Raw genomic sequence first — 17,424 nt, forward strand, 5'->3', positions numbered from 1 at the left:
AGAGATGAAGTAAAGGATATGGGGGATTTTGCTGATAACAAACCATGAGTCTCAGAGGATGTGGAACTGCAGATCAGGAAAGTGTAGGTGATGAGATCAGACTTACCGCATACAGATCTGGATGGGGAGAAAGTCTGGACCATGATGGATGACCTGAGAGATTCGGATTTCTGGTAGTAGCTGATGAAAACAGGGATGGGAGGGAGGTTGATGGGATGTGAGAAGAAAGGGATTGTTTAGTCCTAAAGTGGTCCCTTAGAAGAAGGTAGGGCATCAGTTCTATTGAGACCAATAGTTGATATCAATGGCCCTGACAATGTCAAGTTATGTTGTAGATATTGTCTTACCTGGAGCACCCTGAGCCCTGTGGACCTATTTTATAGACTACAGAGAATCGTGTCAGGCCCAGAGAAGGAATTTACCAGAAACAAATGCTCCTTAGGCCTGTCTTGAATCCTGCTGTGGATAATGGTGTTGGGGCCAAGGGATAAGGGTGATCTTACTAGGTCCTCTTGCCCAGACTTGTTCTATGAGTCCCAGGTCCACATGTCCAATTTTCTACTCAACTTCTCCATTTTGATGGCTCAAAGATATCTCAAATGCAACAAGTTCAACAAAATATTTATAATCTCCGAACTCTACAGCCCCCAATTTGATCCACTTTTAGTGTCTCCTCTCTTATTGAATGGTATAAACCGAAAATCCAAAAGTCATCCTTGTCACCCACATCAAATCTGTCCGCTAGTCCTGCTGACTCTACTCCCACAATATAGCCGCAATCCATCCACTTTTTTTATTTCCAGGACACACAGCCTTTACAAATACCACCCTAGAACAAGCCACTAACATCCCTCCTCTGTTCTATTATAACAACCTCTCAACTGGACTCACTCCTTCCATTCCTGCTTCTACTATAACTATCAGATTGATCTTTTTAAACTTAAGTCATATTACGTTTCTCCCCAGCTGAATACCTTTTCATGACTTTCCAATGTATTTAAAATAAAATCCCAATTCCTTATCATGATATTCATGGCCCAACATGAACCAGTCCCAGCTCACCAAACCCCAGTTACACTGGCCATTCTGATCTTTGGCCATAATAGGTTTATTCCAAACATTGGGCTTTGGCATTTGTTATTCCTTCTGCCTAGAACTCTAAGCTCCAGATTTTTAATTTTTTTTTAATTTTTATTTTATATTGGAGTATAGTTGATTAACAATGTTGTGTTAGTTTCAGATGTACAACAAAGTGATTCACTTATACATATACATGTATCTATTCTTTTTCAAATTCTTTTCCCATTTAGGTTATTACAGAATATTGAGCAGAGTTCCCTGTGCTATATAGTAGGTCCTTGTTGGTTATCTATTTTAAACATAGCACTGTTTACATGTCAATCCCAAACTCCCAATCTATCCCCCCCCACCCTTCCCCCCTGGTAACCATAAATTCGTTCTCTAAGTCTGTGAGTCTGTTTCTTTTGTGTAAATAAGTTCATTTGTATCATTTTTTTTAGATTCCACATATAAGTGATATCATATGATATTTGTCTTTCTCTATCTGGCTTACTTGACTTAGTATGATAACCTCCAGGTCCACCCATGTTGCTGCAAATGGCATTAATTCATTCTTTATAATGGCTGAGTATTATTCCATTGTATATATGAACCACATCTTCTTTATCCATTCATCTGTCAATGGACATTTAGGTTGCTTCCATGTCTTGGCTATTGTAAACAGCGCTGCAATGAACATTGGGGTGCATGTATACTTTTGAACCCTGTTTTTCTCTGGATATATGCCTAGGAGTGGGATTGCTGGATCATATGGTAGCTCTACTTTTAGATTTTAAGGAACCTTCATACTGTTCTCCATAGGGAAGACTAGACAGCCACATGTAAAAAAAAATGAAATTAGAACACTCTTTAACACCACACACAAAAATAAACTCAAAATGGATTAAAGACCTAAATGTAAGACCGGATACTATAAAACTCTTAGAGGAAAACATAGGCAGAACATTCTCTGATATAAATCGCAGCAATAACTTTTTCGCTCCATCTCCCAGAGTAATGGAAATAAAAACAAAAATAAACAAATGGGTCCTAATTAAACTCCAGATTTTTTAAATGGCTGCTCATTTCTCATCATTCAGGCCTCGAAACAAATGTTACCTTCTCAACACAGCTTCATCTTAACGTGTGATATAAAGTAGCCAACCCTCATCCCTAGCCTGCTTTAGTCACTGTTGCATTACCCTGCTTTATTTTCTTCATCAATATTGGAATTTATTTTATTTACTTGTTTATTGCCTGTTTCTCTATTCTAGAATATAATCTCTATGAGGGCAGGAGCTTAATTATACCCCTACAATATGCTCAATGCCTAGAAAAGTGCTTGGTAAATAGCAGTCATTCAGTAACATTTATTGAATGAATATCAAGGGTTTTCTACTGTTAAATAATTACACTCCCCGTAAACTGAGTACCTTCAGCTTAACAGGATTACCAGTGAAAATTTTTATCATTATTTAATGTGCAACTATTTAAATCTCCTTCAACTCTTCTTTGGGTTGACATTTCTGCTTTTGCTCTTTTGCAAGAATGAGGCTACTCATGATTTTGAGGGTGCTAGCAAAAGATTATCATAATAACTTCCTATGTCTATTCTGAAAAGCAACATGCTTTTTAGTATGCAAAATTATTTGAATGAAATCGTATTTAAGGTTTAATTGCCTCTATTTACCACTGACATTTTTCAGAATATTTACTTAGATTTCTTTAGGAAAAAAAAAAAAACAAGATCTCTCTTTCTTTCATTCTCTATCTATCTCTATCTACATGTATACAAACACACACACACACACACATTCTGCTAAACTAGCTGATTTTGAAAGTCAGTGTACATTGCAGAAAACATCTGTTTCATAGTAATAGCCATTTATTAGAAAACGATCTGTTTTTTTCTAAAGGATTACCCTTTTGTCTTCCAGAAAAAAAAATATCAATAACCATTGGAGTGTATAGAAATCTTTACCTTCTTGATTTTTTCACTGCACTACTGGATGTGATTTGCTGGGGAGGTTGGAATAATGGCTGGCAAGAGTTTGCATTTCTAAAAGAATCCTGCTGAGGCTACACGGAAAGATTAGTAATGGCTAAGAATTGCGGGCTGCTCAGTTAATTGATTTTTTTCTATCTAGAGGATAGCCATTCCTTTATTTTCACTGTAGTTGGTGTATAATAGACTGATCTCAAGGTGCACAACTGAACTCTGCTGTTGTGGGAACATGTGCTTTTAAATGGAAAGCTTGGTACCAATTTAATAAAGGAAATTATATGGGCTGACATTAACCCTTCCCATTATTTTCCTGGGTGTAGGTTATCAGCATTCTCGTGGCATAAAGCTGACCCACAAGACAAATAACAGAAGGACAATAAATAAGTGTATTTATAGCAAGTACCACATGCCTCTTTTCTTATTATATGTAGATCTTTTTGTTCTTCATACAACTAGAAATAAAAGCTCCTTTTGATCCCATTTCTAAAGAGCATAGATAACATTTTTCTTTGAAACTAATCATAATCATCATATCTGTAAAATACTTTTCATTTCTGAATCTATATGTCTTTATAAAGATTAATTTTGAGAGCTCCACTATGAAGCGAGAAAGGTTGATCCCCCAAATCAGGTATTCTACTTCCTTGTTGACAGGACACCATGCAGAATTTCCACAGTTGGAGTTTAAAAGAGTTGTCCTGTCTTATTTCATCTCCCTAAACGGTAGTTACCTGGCAGTTTATGGAGAAAACATCCTATTTTTTTCTGAAATAGTTCAACCCTATTGGCAGATCTGCACTGACTAAGATTTCATTGCCAACAGGGTAATGAATTAGTTATAATTAATACATTAGTTGTAACTAAAGCAAGTTTGAACTAGCTATTTCATCTTTGAGATTCTTAGTTCAATTGGACTTCCCAGATCAGGTACAACTTGAATGAGAATGTAGAATTTCCATGTCTCCTGGCTCTGAGTATGGTCAGAAGATTAGGATTAATGGCATTTGATTCATAAAATATGTCAATAATTCTTTTTTGTATTCCGCCCAAAACACTTATGTAGGTGTTGAAGTAGGAGAAAGGGACCATATGTTTTGCAGAAAACACAATTCCTTGGTATTCTCAAAAAACACAAATACTTTAGTGTATACTAAACAACTCTTCTCTGATATAAAGGAGAAGGATAATTTGTGAAGAAAAAGTTTCATCTGCAGTCATGGAACTTATTAAAATGCCAGTTGAAATTCCCAGTAGCTGGTCTTCCCTTCAAAAATACTTCAATTTATTTTGTATTTATTTGGGGGAAGCCAACATTTTAATTGACATCGTAAATCTGAAAGGTGGCTATCAATTGAAAAAGGGAAAAATAACCTATGTTTCAGATACCAAACATATCAGTTAGCTTTTGCTGTGTAACAAACTACCCTAAATCTTGGTGGTTTAAAGCAGCAACTATTTACTGAACAAATAATTCTGGGGGTTGACAGTTTAGCTTATGCTCATCAGAGCAGTTCTTCTGGTCTCTGCCAGGGTCATTCATGCATTTGTGGTCAGCTACTGTGTTGGTTATGGGCTGGCTTTTCTCGGATGACCTCCTATTAGACAGTATACCTCTCCTCCATGTGGTCTCTCATACTGCAGCAGGCTTCTGGGCAATGTTCCAAGAGGCAGAGGCAATGCATGCAAGTTCTCTTGAGATCTAGCCTCATAACTGGCATAACATCATTTAACCTATATTCTACTGGTGAAAGCTCATCTCAAGACTAAGTGGTGGGGACTGGTAAGTCAGAGAAAGGAAAGTCAGAGATGCTAAAGCGGATGTTTCCATGGATAGAGATATTACCTGATCAGGGTACTAGAGTGTCATTTACATTTCTTATTATAAATGGGTAAATTGGCACTCAGCTCCATTTAGCTCTGCCTTCCCCATCTTTTTCTCTTTTCTCCCTCCCATTATAAAAGTAGCTTCTTTCTTCCTCTGAGCCCTGGATTCTATGGTACCCAGATATTGGAGGTATGGGTTCTGTTCTAGCACAGGCTCCTTGTCTCATGACACCATATATCATCTCCCCTGCCTTTGAGGGCAAAGACTGAGCCACCATCATGTTTACCCTAGAAAGAGCCACAGTGGTTTTAAGACTCAGGTCTGATCACCCGGACACACAGAGGTGCTGCCTTCTCCAGTGACTGTCTAGTGGCGTCAGGTGGGGGTGTTAATGCCCCATGGGGTGAACTTTGACTAATGAGACAGGAGATAGAAAGGAAGTGGCAGATAAATTGCTTGCCCTTCCTCTCTTTCCAACAAAACCAAATGGTTCAGGAAAGCAGGGGTTCCACACATCCTTTCTGAAGATATCCTACACGACCAATCATCAGCCAGTTTTCCTGTACAGCTATGAACATCTTGGTAATACATCATCTTGTATTACTTTTTGCTCCTTCCTTGACTGAAATTCCCTTTTCCCTCATTCTTCATTCACAAAGAGTGCACCCTACCTCAAAAACAAGCATGTCAACTTCATGCCCTCATGCTCTGTTTTTTAGGGAATGCAGGGTAAAACAAAACATGGAAGATTGTAACTTTTCATGCATTTGTTAATTTTCTACTCAGTAAGTATGGAATTAGGGGATTAGTTTGTTTTGAGTTTTGACCAACAAATCAATAATGGTACTATTCGGGAATGACCCTGATTGGCTGGAGCATGTTGTAGTTCATTTTGCTGAAGCATAACTCTCCATCTCCCATGGTTTGAGACAGATGAGTGGAGTCACCATAGTTAGAGAATGAAGGCAGCTTGCCTACAGCAAAGCCATACTGAGATGGAGACAGTGAGCAGTGTGGGTGAATTAGGCTCTGCATGGGCATTTTTTTACACTTATAAAGTGAAAAGAAATTTTTTGCTGACCCACAGTAATGACAGAAACTCTTTTTTATTTTATTATAATGGCCTATAAATATGTATCATGTAAACCTAAGAATGAACTCCTTATGCTATTATCCCTTATACAATTATAAAACCTAAATTAAAAGTTGAATTCATCACATTATACAACCAATAAAATTTAAATAAACAACATTAATTTTATATAACAGATAATTTTTTGTTGAAGCCAAACTAGTGCTCACAATTGATATAACATATGCAAATATAGTGTGCCCTACGATGGCTGTTTTCTTTGTTTAAACAATTTTGAGGCCTTTTATTTTACAGTTTCTTAGAATATCATTTAGTCCTTTCATCATGTGAATGGGCCATTCACATATTAATTCTGCCTCTGTCTTTTTCCATGAGCCCAAAACAATTAACATAGAACACTGCTCCAAAGCACAGAGTTGTTTTCAGGACGTCAGATGTAAATATGCAGCTTAAGTCAAAACTGAATACTTTCATAGACTAATGCTTTTTTAAAGCAAGAGTCTAGGGTTTTTTCCCCTCATAATTGTTTAAGGAAATCAATATGTACACAAAGGTAGGTGTTAGAAAGTTGTCATTTGTGGCATTATGAAAGGTGAAAAAGAGCAAAGAATGTGCTTCCTAGCATATTAGAACTTAAATGCTGTCACTTCATGATCCTTTTGGGCAAGGTGGTCATCTAAGCAAAATACAAATATGTGCACTGAAATAAATTAATGTTCAATTATAGGATGATCAACTGCATTATACAGAATATGCTATTCATATTAATTTCAGATATAGTTTGAATGGAAACTCACACATGAAAAAAAAACCTTGCAATTAACTCATGGACACACAATACTCTTTCCACGGACTACTAGAAAAATGAAGTCCTCCACTGGGGAGACATGCCCTACAGCTGTGATTTGTAATTTATTTGCCATCTCTTCAATCAGGTAAAAAGCCATTTGTTCTCATCCTAGAAAAATTTACCTATGTGTACACAAACAATATTTTGAATACAGTTTCAGTAAGTTTATGAATGCCCTGATGCCAATCCAAGGACTAGTATAATTACATTATTTCATTGAATTCTTCTAATTACCTTGGTAAGTAATATCCTGTAGAGAAATCTCAGAGTAGCATAATTATTCTCCCTTTTGCATGTTGATTGTTTTTTCTAAGACTCCCTTAGGATACTTTTTTCTTAATCTTTGAATATCAAAGCTTCACGAGGAAATTTTCTGAGGAAACAGTCAACCTAATTTGATCATCAGAGTCAAGACTTTTATTTCAAAACCACTTCTACTAAATTTTTGAATACTATTTTTTATCTTATCTGTTCCCCTTTTCTTTCATCTCTACATATCTATCATATTTTATAAAAATTTTATATATTATTTCTTTGCGATTTCATTTTGTGTGATTTTTTTGAAGCTTGATTTCCATGTCCTTGACTGTGGGTCCAAATATTGTTTACTCTAGTTTTGGTGGCATCAAATGTAACATTTTCCTCTGAAACATTTTCATTTATTTCTAATTTTTTTTTATTTGTCATATTTCTTTTTACTGACTGCTTATTTTCCATCTCCTGCTTTAAGTCTTTTTTTAAAACAAGATTGCACTGCCTGTACATATTTTGAAATTATAGACAATTTTGTTTTTAACTTTTAGCCTTTAAGTCATGCTTGATGTAATACATGTTATTAATTTTTTTAAAATTTTTATTGGAGTGTAGTTGATTTATAATTTTCTTTTTGACAATGTTTTTTCTCTCTTTGTTTTGTGATTTCTGCACGCAGGTCAAGTAGTTTTCTTTTAGTTGGACCAGCCATTAATGAATTTAAAGAGCCCTTCTTACTAGTCCTGTACCCCCTGCCTCCAGATATTTTTATGTGAGAGAATAAAACTTTCAGCAGTCTTAGACTAATATTAGGAAAGATGTCTCTGTTATGCAAAATAAAACATAATTTCTAAGTAATACATGTTTAATGCAGATGTAACACCTATGAATATTTGTATACCAGATATCATTTTTTATCATAAATAAAACAGAAACTACAATAAATATAAGGAAAAAATAGAGAAAATTAGATTAGTATTAGTGGGCTTTGATTTACTTTTCCTAGTTCATATTAGATCAACTATACAAAATTATAAAAGATATGGAAGAAAAAAATGCCATACTTAAATATTTTGAACTCAAATTAAGGATGGAAAAAGTAGAAAATAGGCTGGCAAGTCTATAGAAAACTTGAGTAATGTAATTCGTAAGCTTGGCTTTTCAGTAACTGAGAAAGGTGGATTAAAATTTACTACAATTCTTTTGAATTTGGCAATGGCTTCATTTTATCCTGTCATTGTATATTTGGGGAGTATGTTATGAGACACATACAAATCTAGAATTGCCATAGTTTTCTGGTGGATTAATTCTTATATAATAATAAAATGTCTCTAAGGAGTGCTTTTTGCCTAAAAGTTTACTTTGTCTGATACTAGTACAGCTACATCAGATTTCTTGTGGTAAGTTGTTGTATATATATTTTTCTGACCTTTACTTTCAAATTTTTTTCATTCTTATATTGTAAATAGAATATAGTAGGGCTTTGTTTTTTATCCAGTCTGATCATCTTTAGCATATTTATATCATTTGCATTTAACGTATTCAATAATTACTGATATACTTGTATTTAAATGTACCATCATGCTTGCTTTTCTACATAGTCCATATATTTTATGTTCTTTTTTCTCTCATTTTTTTGCTTTCTTTGCATTGATAAAATATTCTTTTTACTCTGCTTCTCCTCCAATTACCTTATTACTTATATGTTCTTTTACTCTCCTTCTTAAGATTACACTAGAGATTAAAACATGGATCCTTATTTACTAGGTTCTAATATAAATTAGATGTTTTCCCACATCCCAGAAAAATATAAGGACCTTAGAACACATTAATTTCATTTATACTCTGTGGTAGATTGTATTTTTTTCAGATTCAAAAATATGTTTTGATTTCTGTATTCTTTATAAAAGATCATATAATCCTGCCTGATGTCACATGATTTGAAGTACCTCCCTGTGGTGATTCTTCTTGAGCATTGACCCAAATCTTGGCTATATGACTTATACTGGCCAAATGAATGTAAGTGGAAGTGATTGTATTTGATGTCCAAGCAGAAACTTTAGAGCCACTGGATAATTCTGCGATTGCTCTTTTTGTTCTACCATTAGAATAGTATGTTCCAAATAGTGGTTACTTCTATTGTGGATATTGAAATGAAGACAATATATGGAGAGAAACCAAAGCCAACCCAGAGCTACCACAGCCAATATATAATGTGAGATAAATTGTTTTGTTAATCCATTGAGACTTTGGAGATTGTTTGTTACTGCTGCATAACCAATGGATGCTAACCAAAACATCCCTTATTTTCTTTTTTTTTTTTTTTAAACATCTTTATTGAAGTATAATTGCCTTACAATGGTGTCTTAGCTTCTGCTTTATAACAAAGTGAATCAGTTATACATATACAATATGTTCCCATTTCTCTTCCCTCTTGCATCTCCCTCCCTCCCATCCTCCCCATCCCACCCCTCTAGGTGGTCACAAAGCACCGAGCTGATCTCCCTGTGCTATGCGGCTACTTCCCACTAGTTATCTATTTTACATTTGGTAGTGTATATATGTCCATGACACTCTCTTACCCTGTCACATCTCACCCCACCCCCTCCCCATATCCTCAAGTCCATTCTCTAGTAGGTCTGTGTCTTTATTCCCGTCTTGCCACTAGGTTCTTCATGGCCTTTTTTTTTTTTTTTCCCTTAGATTCCGTATATATGTGTTAGCATACTGTATTTGTTTTTCTCTTTCTGACTTACTTCACTCTGTATGACAGACTCTAACTCCATCCACCTCATTACAAATACCTCCATTTCATTTCTTTTTATGGCTGAGTAATATTCCATTGTATATATGTGCCACATCTTCTTTATCCATTCATCTGTCGATGGACATTTAGGTTGCTTCCACGTCCTGGCTATTGTACATAGAGCTGCAATGAACATTTTGGTACATGACTCTTTTTGACCTATGGTTTTCTCAGGGTATATGCCCAGTATTGGGATTGCTGGGTCGTATGGTAGTTCCATTTGTAGTTTTTTAAGGAACCTCCATACTGTTCTCCATAGTGGCTGTATCAATTTACATTCCCACCAACAGTGCAAGAGGGTTCCCTTTCCTCCACACCCTCTCCAGCATTTATTGTTTCTAGATTTTTTGATGATGGCCATTCTGACCAGTGTGAGATGATATCTCATTGTAGTTTTGATTTGCATTTCTCTAATGATTAATGATGTTGAGCATTCTTTCATGTGTCTGTAGGCCATCTGTATATCTTCTTTGGAGAAATGTCTATTTAGGTCTTCTGCCCATTTTTGGATTGGGTTGTTGGTTTTTTTTGTTATTGAGCTGCATGAGCTGCTTGTAACTCTTGGAGATTAATCCTTTGTCAGTTGCTTCATTTGCAAATATTTTCTCCCATTCTGATGGTTGTCTTTTGGTCTTGTTTATGGTTTCCTTTGCTGTGCAAAAGCTTTTAAGTTTCATTAGGTCCCATTTGTTTATTTGTGTTCTTATTTCCATTTCTCTGGGAGCTGGGTCAAAAAGAATCTTGCTGTGATGTATGTCATAGAGTGTTCTGCCTATGTTTTCCTCAAAGAGTTTGATAGTGTCTGCCCTTACACTTAGGTCTTTAATCCATTTTGAGTTTATTTTTGTGCATGGTGTCAGGGAGTGTTCTAATTTCATACTTTTACATGTACCTGTCCAATTTTCCCAGCACCACTTATTGAAGAGGCTGTCTTTTCTCCACTGTATATGCTTGCCTCCTTTATCAAAGATAAGGTGACCATATGTGTGTGGGTTTATCTCTGGGCTTTCTATCCTGTTCCATTGATCTATATTTCTGTTTTCGTGCCAGTACCAAACTGTCTTGATTACTGAAGCTTTGTAATATCGTCTGAAGTCAGGGAGCCTGATTCCCCCAGCTCCATTTTTCGTTCTCAAGATTGCTTTGGCTATTCGGGGTCTTTTGTGTTTCCATACAAATTGTGAAATTTTTTGTTCTAGTTCTGTGAAAAATGCCAGTGGTAGTTTGATAGGGATTGCATTGAATCTGTAGATTGCTTTGGGTAGTAGAGTCATTTTCACAATGTTGATTCTTCCAATCCAGGAACATGGTATATCTCTCCATCTATTTGTATCATCTTTAATTTCTTTCATCAGTGTCTTATAATTTTCTGCATACAGGTCTTTTGTCTCCTTAGGGAGGTTTATTCCTAGATATTTTATTCTTTTTGTTGCAATGGTAAATGGGAGTGTTTTCTTAATTTCACTTTCAGATTTTTCGTCATTAGTGTATAGAAATGCAAGAGATTTCTGTGCATTTATTTTGTATCCTGCTACTTTACCAAATTCATTGATCAGCTCTAGGAGTTTTCTGGTAGCATCTTTAGGATTCTCTATGTATAGTATCATGTCATCTGCAAACAGTGACAGCTTCACTTCTTCTTTTCCGATTTGGATTCATTTTATTTCTTTGTCTTCTCTGATTGCTGTGGCTAACACTTCCAAAACTATGTTGAATAATAGTGGTGAGAGTGGGCAACCTTGTCTTGTTCCTGATCTTAGTGGAAATGGTTTCAGTTTTTCACCATTGAGGACAATGTTGGCTGTGGGTTTGTCATATATGGCCTTTATTATGTTGAGGAAAGTTCCCTCTATGCCTACTTTCTGCAGGGCTTTTATCATAAATGGGTGTTGAATTTTGTCGAAAGCTTTCTCTGCATCTATTGAGATGATCATATGGTTTTTCTCCTTCAATTTGTTAATATGGTGTATCACATTGATTGATTTGCGTATATTGAAGAGTCCTTGCATTCCTGGGATAAACCCCACTTGATCATGGTGTATGATCCTTTTAATGTGCTGTTGGATTCTGTTTGCTAGTATTTTGTTGAGGATTTTTGCATCTATGTTCATCAGTGATATTGGCCTGTAGTTTTCTTTCTTTGTGACATCTTTGTCTGGTTTTGGTATCAGGGTGATGGTGGCCTCGTAGAATGAGTTTGGGAGTGTTCCTCCCTCTGCAATATTTTGGAAGAGTTTGAGAAGGATAGGTGTTAGCTCGTCTCTAAATGTTTGATAGAATTCACCTGTGAAGCCATCTGGTCCTGGGCTTTTGTTTGTTGGAAGGTTTTTAATCACAGTTTCAATTTCAGTGCTTGTGATTGGTCTGTTCATATTTTCTATTTCTTCCTGGTTCAGTCTCGGCAGTTTGTGCATTTCTAAGAATCTGTCCATTTCTTCCAGGTTGTCCATTTTATTGGCATAGAGTTGCTTGTAGTAATCTCTCATGATCGTTTGTATTTCTGCAGTGTCAGTGGTTACTTCTCCTTTTTCATTTCTAATTCTATTGATCTGAGTCTTCTCCCTTCTTCTCTTGATGAGTCTGGCTAATGGTGTATCAATTTTGTTTATCTTCTCAAAGAACCAGCTTTTAGTTTCATTGATTTTTGCTATTGTTTCCTTCATTTCTTTTTCATTTATTTCTGACCTGATCTTTATAATTTCTTTCCTTCTGCTGGCTTTGGGGTTTTTTTGTTCTTCTTTCTCTAATTGCTTCAGGTGCAAGGTTAGGTTGTTTATTCGAGATGTTTCCTGTTTCTTGAGGTAGGCTTGTATTGCTATAAACTTCCCTCTTAGCACTGCTTTTGCTGCGTCCCATAGGTTTTGGGTCGTCGTATCTCCATTGTCATTTGTTTCTAGGTATGTTTTGATTTCCCCTTTGATTTCTTCAGTAATCACTTCGTTATTAAGTAATGTATTGTGTAGCCTCCATGTGTTTGTAGTTTTTACAGATCTTTTCCTGTAATTGATATCTAGTCTCATAGCGTTGTGGTCGGAAAAGATACTTGATACGATTTCAATTTTCTTAAATTTACCAAGGCTTGATTTGTGACCCAAGATATGATCTATCCTGGAGAATGTTCCATGAGCACTTGAGAAAAATGTGTATTCTCTTGTTTTTGGGTGGAATGTCCTAGAAATATCAATTAAGTCCATCTTGTTTAATGTATCATTTAAAGCTTGTGTTTCCTTATTTATTTTCATTTTGGATGATCTGTCCATTGGTGAAAGTGGGGTGTTAAAGTCCCCTACTATGATTGTGTTGCTGTCGATTTCCCCTTTTATGGCTGTTAGTATTTGCCTTATGTATTGAGGTGCTCCTATGTTGGGTGCATAAATATTTACAATTGTTATAGCTTCCTCTTGGATCGATCCCTTGATCATTATATAGTGTCCTTCTTTGTCTCTTGTAATAGTCTTTATTTTAAAGTCTATTTTGTCTGATATGAGAATTGCTACTCCAGCTTTCTTTTGATTTCCATTTGCATGGAATATCTTTTTCCATCCCCTCACTTTCAGTCTGTATGTGTCTCTAGGTCTGAAGTGGGTCTCTTGTAGACAGCATATATATGGGTCTTGTTTTTGTATCCATTCAGCCAGCCTGTGTCTTTTGGTGGGAGCATTTAATCCATTTACATTCAAGGTAATTATCGATATGTATGTTCCTATTCCCATTTTCTTAAATGTTTTGGGTTTGTTATTGTAGGTGTTTTCCTTCTCTTGTGTTTCTTGCCTAGAGAAGTTCCTTTAGCATTTGTTGTAAAGCTGGTTTGGTGGTGCTGAACTCTCTCAGCTTTTGCTTGTCTGTAAAGGTTTTAATTTCTCCATCGAATCTGAATGAGATCCTTGCTGGGTAGAGTAATCTTGGTTGTAGGTTTTTCTCCTTCATCACTTTAAGTATATCCTGCCACTCCCTTCTGGCTTGCAGAGTTTCTGCTGAAAGATCAGATGTTAACCTTATGGGGATTCCCTTGTGTGTTATTTGTTGTTTTTCCCTTGCTGCCTTTAATATGTTTTCCTTATATTTAATTTTTGACAGTTTGATTAATATGTGTCTTGGCGTGTTTCTCCTTGGGTTTATCCTGTATGGGACTCTCTGTGCTTCCAGGACTTGGTTAACTATTTCCTTTCCCATATTAGGGAAGTTGTCAACTATAATCTCTTCAAATATTTTCTCAGTCCCTTTCTTTTTCTCTTCTTCTTCTGGGACCCCTATAATTCGAATGTTGGTGCGTTTAATGTTGTCCCAGAGGTCTCTGAGACTGTCCTCAGTTCTTTTCATTCTTTTTTCTTTATCCTGCTCTGTAGTAGTTATTTCCACCATTTTATCTTCCAGGTCACTTATCCTTTCTTCTGCCTCAGTTATTCTGCTATTGATCCCATCTAGAGTATTTTTAATTTCATTTATTGTGTTTTTCATCATTGCTTGGTTCCTCTTTAGTTCTTCTACCTCCTTGTTAAATGTTTCTTGCATTTTGTCTATTCTATTTCCAAGATTTCGGATCATCCTTACTATCATTATTCTGAATTCTTTTTCAGGTAGACTACCTATTTCCTCTTCATTTGTTAAGTCTGGTGTGCTTTGACCCTGCTCCTTCATCTGCTGTGTGTTTTTCTGTCATCTCATTTTGCTTATCTTACTGTGTTTGGGGTCTCCTTTTCACAGACTGCAGGTTTGTAGTTCCCGTTGTTTTTGGTATCTGTCCCAGTGGCTAAGGTTGGTTCAGTAGGTTGTGTAGGCTTCCTGGTGTAGGGAACTAGTGCCTGAGCTCTGGTGGATGAGGCTGGATCTTGTCTTTCTGGTGGGCACATCCACGTCTGGTGGTGTAGTTTGGGGTGTCTGTGGCCTTATTATGATTTTAGGCAGCCTCTCTGCTAATGGATGGGGCTGTGTTCCTGTCTTGCTAGTTGTTTGGCATAGGGTGTTCAGCACTGTAGCTTGCTGGTCATTGAGTGATGCTGGGTCTTGATGTTGAGATGGAGATCTCTGAGAGATTTTTGCCGTTTGGTATTACGTGGAGCTGGGAGGTCTCTTGTGGACCAGTGTCCTGAAGTTGGCTCTCCCACCTCAGAGGCACGGCCCTGATGCCTGGCTGGAGCACCAAGAGCCTTTCGTCCACACGGCTCAGAGTAAAAGGGAGAAAAAATAGAAAGAAAGAAAGAAAGAGGCTATAATATAGTGAAGTAAAATAAAGCTATCATAAAGCAAAGCTATACAGACAAAATCTCACCCAGAAGCATATACACATACACTCACAAAAAAAAAGGAAAAGGGGAAAAATTAATATATCCTGCTCCCAAAGTCCACCTCCTGAATTTGGGATGATTCGTTGTCTATTCAGGTATTCAACAGATGCAGGCACATCAAGTTGTTTGTGGAGTTTTAATCCGCTGCTTCTGAGGCTGCTGGGAGAGATTTCCCCTTCTCTTCCCTGTTCGCACAGCTCCTGGGGTTCAGCTTCGGATTTGGACCCGCCTCTGCGTGTAGGTCGCCTGAGGGCGTCTATTCCCCGCCCAGACAGAACGGGGTTAAAGGAGCCGCTGCTTCGGGGGCGCTGGCTCACTCAGGCCGCGGGGAGGGAGGGGTACAGAGGAGGCGGGGCGAGCCTGCGGCGTCAGAGGCCGGCGTGACGTTGCACCATCCTGAGGCGCGCCGTGCGTTCTCCCGGGGAATTTGTCCCTGGATCATGGGACCCTGGCAGTGGCGGGCTGCACCGGCTCCCGGGAGGGGCGGTGTGGAGAGTGACCTGTGCTCACACACAGGCTTTTTGGAGGCGGCAGCAGCAGCCCCAGCGTCTCACGCCCGTCTCTGGGGTCCGCGCTGATCGCCGCAGCTCGCGCCCTTCTCTGGAGTTCGTTTAGGCGGCGCTCTGAATCCCCTCTCCTTGCGCGCAGCGAAACAAAGAGGCAAGAAAAAGTCTCTTGCCTCTTCGGCAGCTGCAGACTTTTTCCCGGTCTCCCTCCCAGCCAGCTGTGGTGCGCTAACCCCTTCAGGCTGTGTTCACGCTGCCAGCCCCAGTCCTCTCCCTGCGATCCGACCGAAGCCCGAGCCTCAGCTCCCAGCCCCGCCTGCCCCGGCGGGGGAGCAGACAAGCCTCTCGGGCTGGTGAGCGCTGCTCGGCGCTGAGCCTCTGTGCGGGAGTCTCTCCGCATTTTCCTCTGCGCCCCTGTTGCTGTGGGATCCGCGCTGTTAGCTGCGGCTCGCGCCCGTCTCTGAAGTTCGTTTAGGCGGCGCTCTGAATCCCCTCTCCTCGCGCACCAGGAAACAAAGAGGGAAGAAAAAGTCTCTTGCCTCTTCGGCAGCTGCAGACTTTTTCCCGGGCTCCCTCCCGGCTAGCTGTGGTGCACTAACCCCTTCAGGCTGTGTTCACGCCGCCAACCCCAGTCCTCTCCCTGCGATCCGACCGAAGCCCGAGCCTCAGCTCCCAGCCCCGCCCGCCCCGGCGGGGGAGCAGAGAAGCCTCTCGGGCTGGAGAGTGCTGGTCGGCACCGCTCCTCCGTGCGGGAACCTCTCCGCTTTGCCCTCCGCACCCCTGTGGCTGCGCTCTCCTCCGTGGCTCCGAAGCTTCCCCCCTCTGCCACCCGCAGTCTCTGCCCGCGAAGGGGCTTCCTAGTGCGTGGAAATCTTTCCTCCTTCTGCCCGCGAAGGGGCTTCCTAGTGCGTGGAAATCTTTCCTCCTTCACAGCTCCCTCCCACTGGTGCAGGTGCCGTCCCTATTCTTTTGTCTCTGTTATTTCTTTTTTCTTTTGCCCTACCCAAGTACGGGGGGAGTTTCTTGCCTTTTTGGAGGTCGGACGTTTTCTGCCAGCGTTCAGTGGGTGTTCTGTAGGAGCAGTTCCACCTGTAGATGTATTTGTACTGTATCTGTGGGAAGGAAGGTGATCTCCGCGTCTTACTCTTCCGCCATCTTCTCTCCTCCCCCCTTATTTTCTTTTGTGATATCGTTGAAATGTATTTTAATTTGAAATATATGTAAACAGTCTTGGACATTAACATTAGAGTTTTATGCATTCTATATTCATTTAGAATTACTTACATGTTCACTTTTTTTACCTCTATTTCTTCTATATTCTAGTTTTATAATTTTTTCATTAGCTACATCTAATCTCCTCTTAAATGTATCTATTGTGTGCTTAATTTTAGATATTGTATTTTTTATGTTATAAATTTTCCATTGGATTATTCTTTATTTATAGTTTCTAGTTCTCTACTGGAATTCCTGACAATATTAATAACATTTATTTTAAAGCAGTGTTTGATCATTCCAATATCCGAATCTCCTGAAGCCCTGTTTCTACTGTTTAATATTTCTCCTTATCTATTTGCCTGCGTACTTTTCATTGCATATTGTTCACTGTGTATGAAGAACTGTAGAGGCAATTTGAAGCTCTGGATTGTTTTCTTCCTTCAGTGAGGATTTGACTTTGTTTCTGTAAGGCAGTTACAGTTGGGGCTTATTACCTTTACCAATGAGGTACTGAGCTGTTTCAAAGCT

Source organism: Eschrichtius robustus, chromosome X (assembly GCF_028021215.1).
Source record: "Eschrichtius robustus isolate mEscRob2 chromosome X, mEscRob2.pri, whole genome shotgun sequence".
Taxonomy (NCBI): Eukaryota; Metazoa; Chordata; class Mammalia; order Artiodactyla; family Eschrichtiidae; genus Eschrichtius; species Eschrichtius robustus.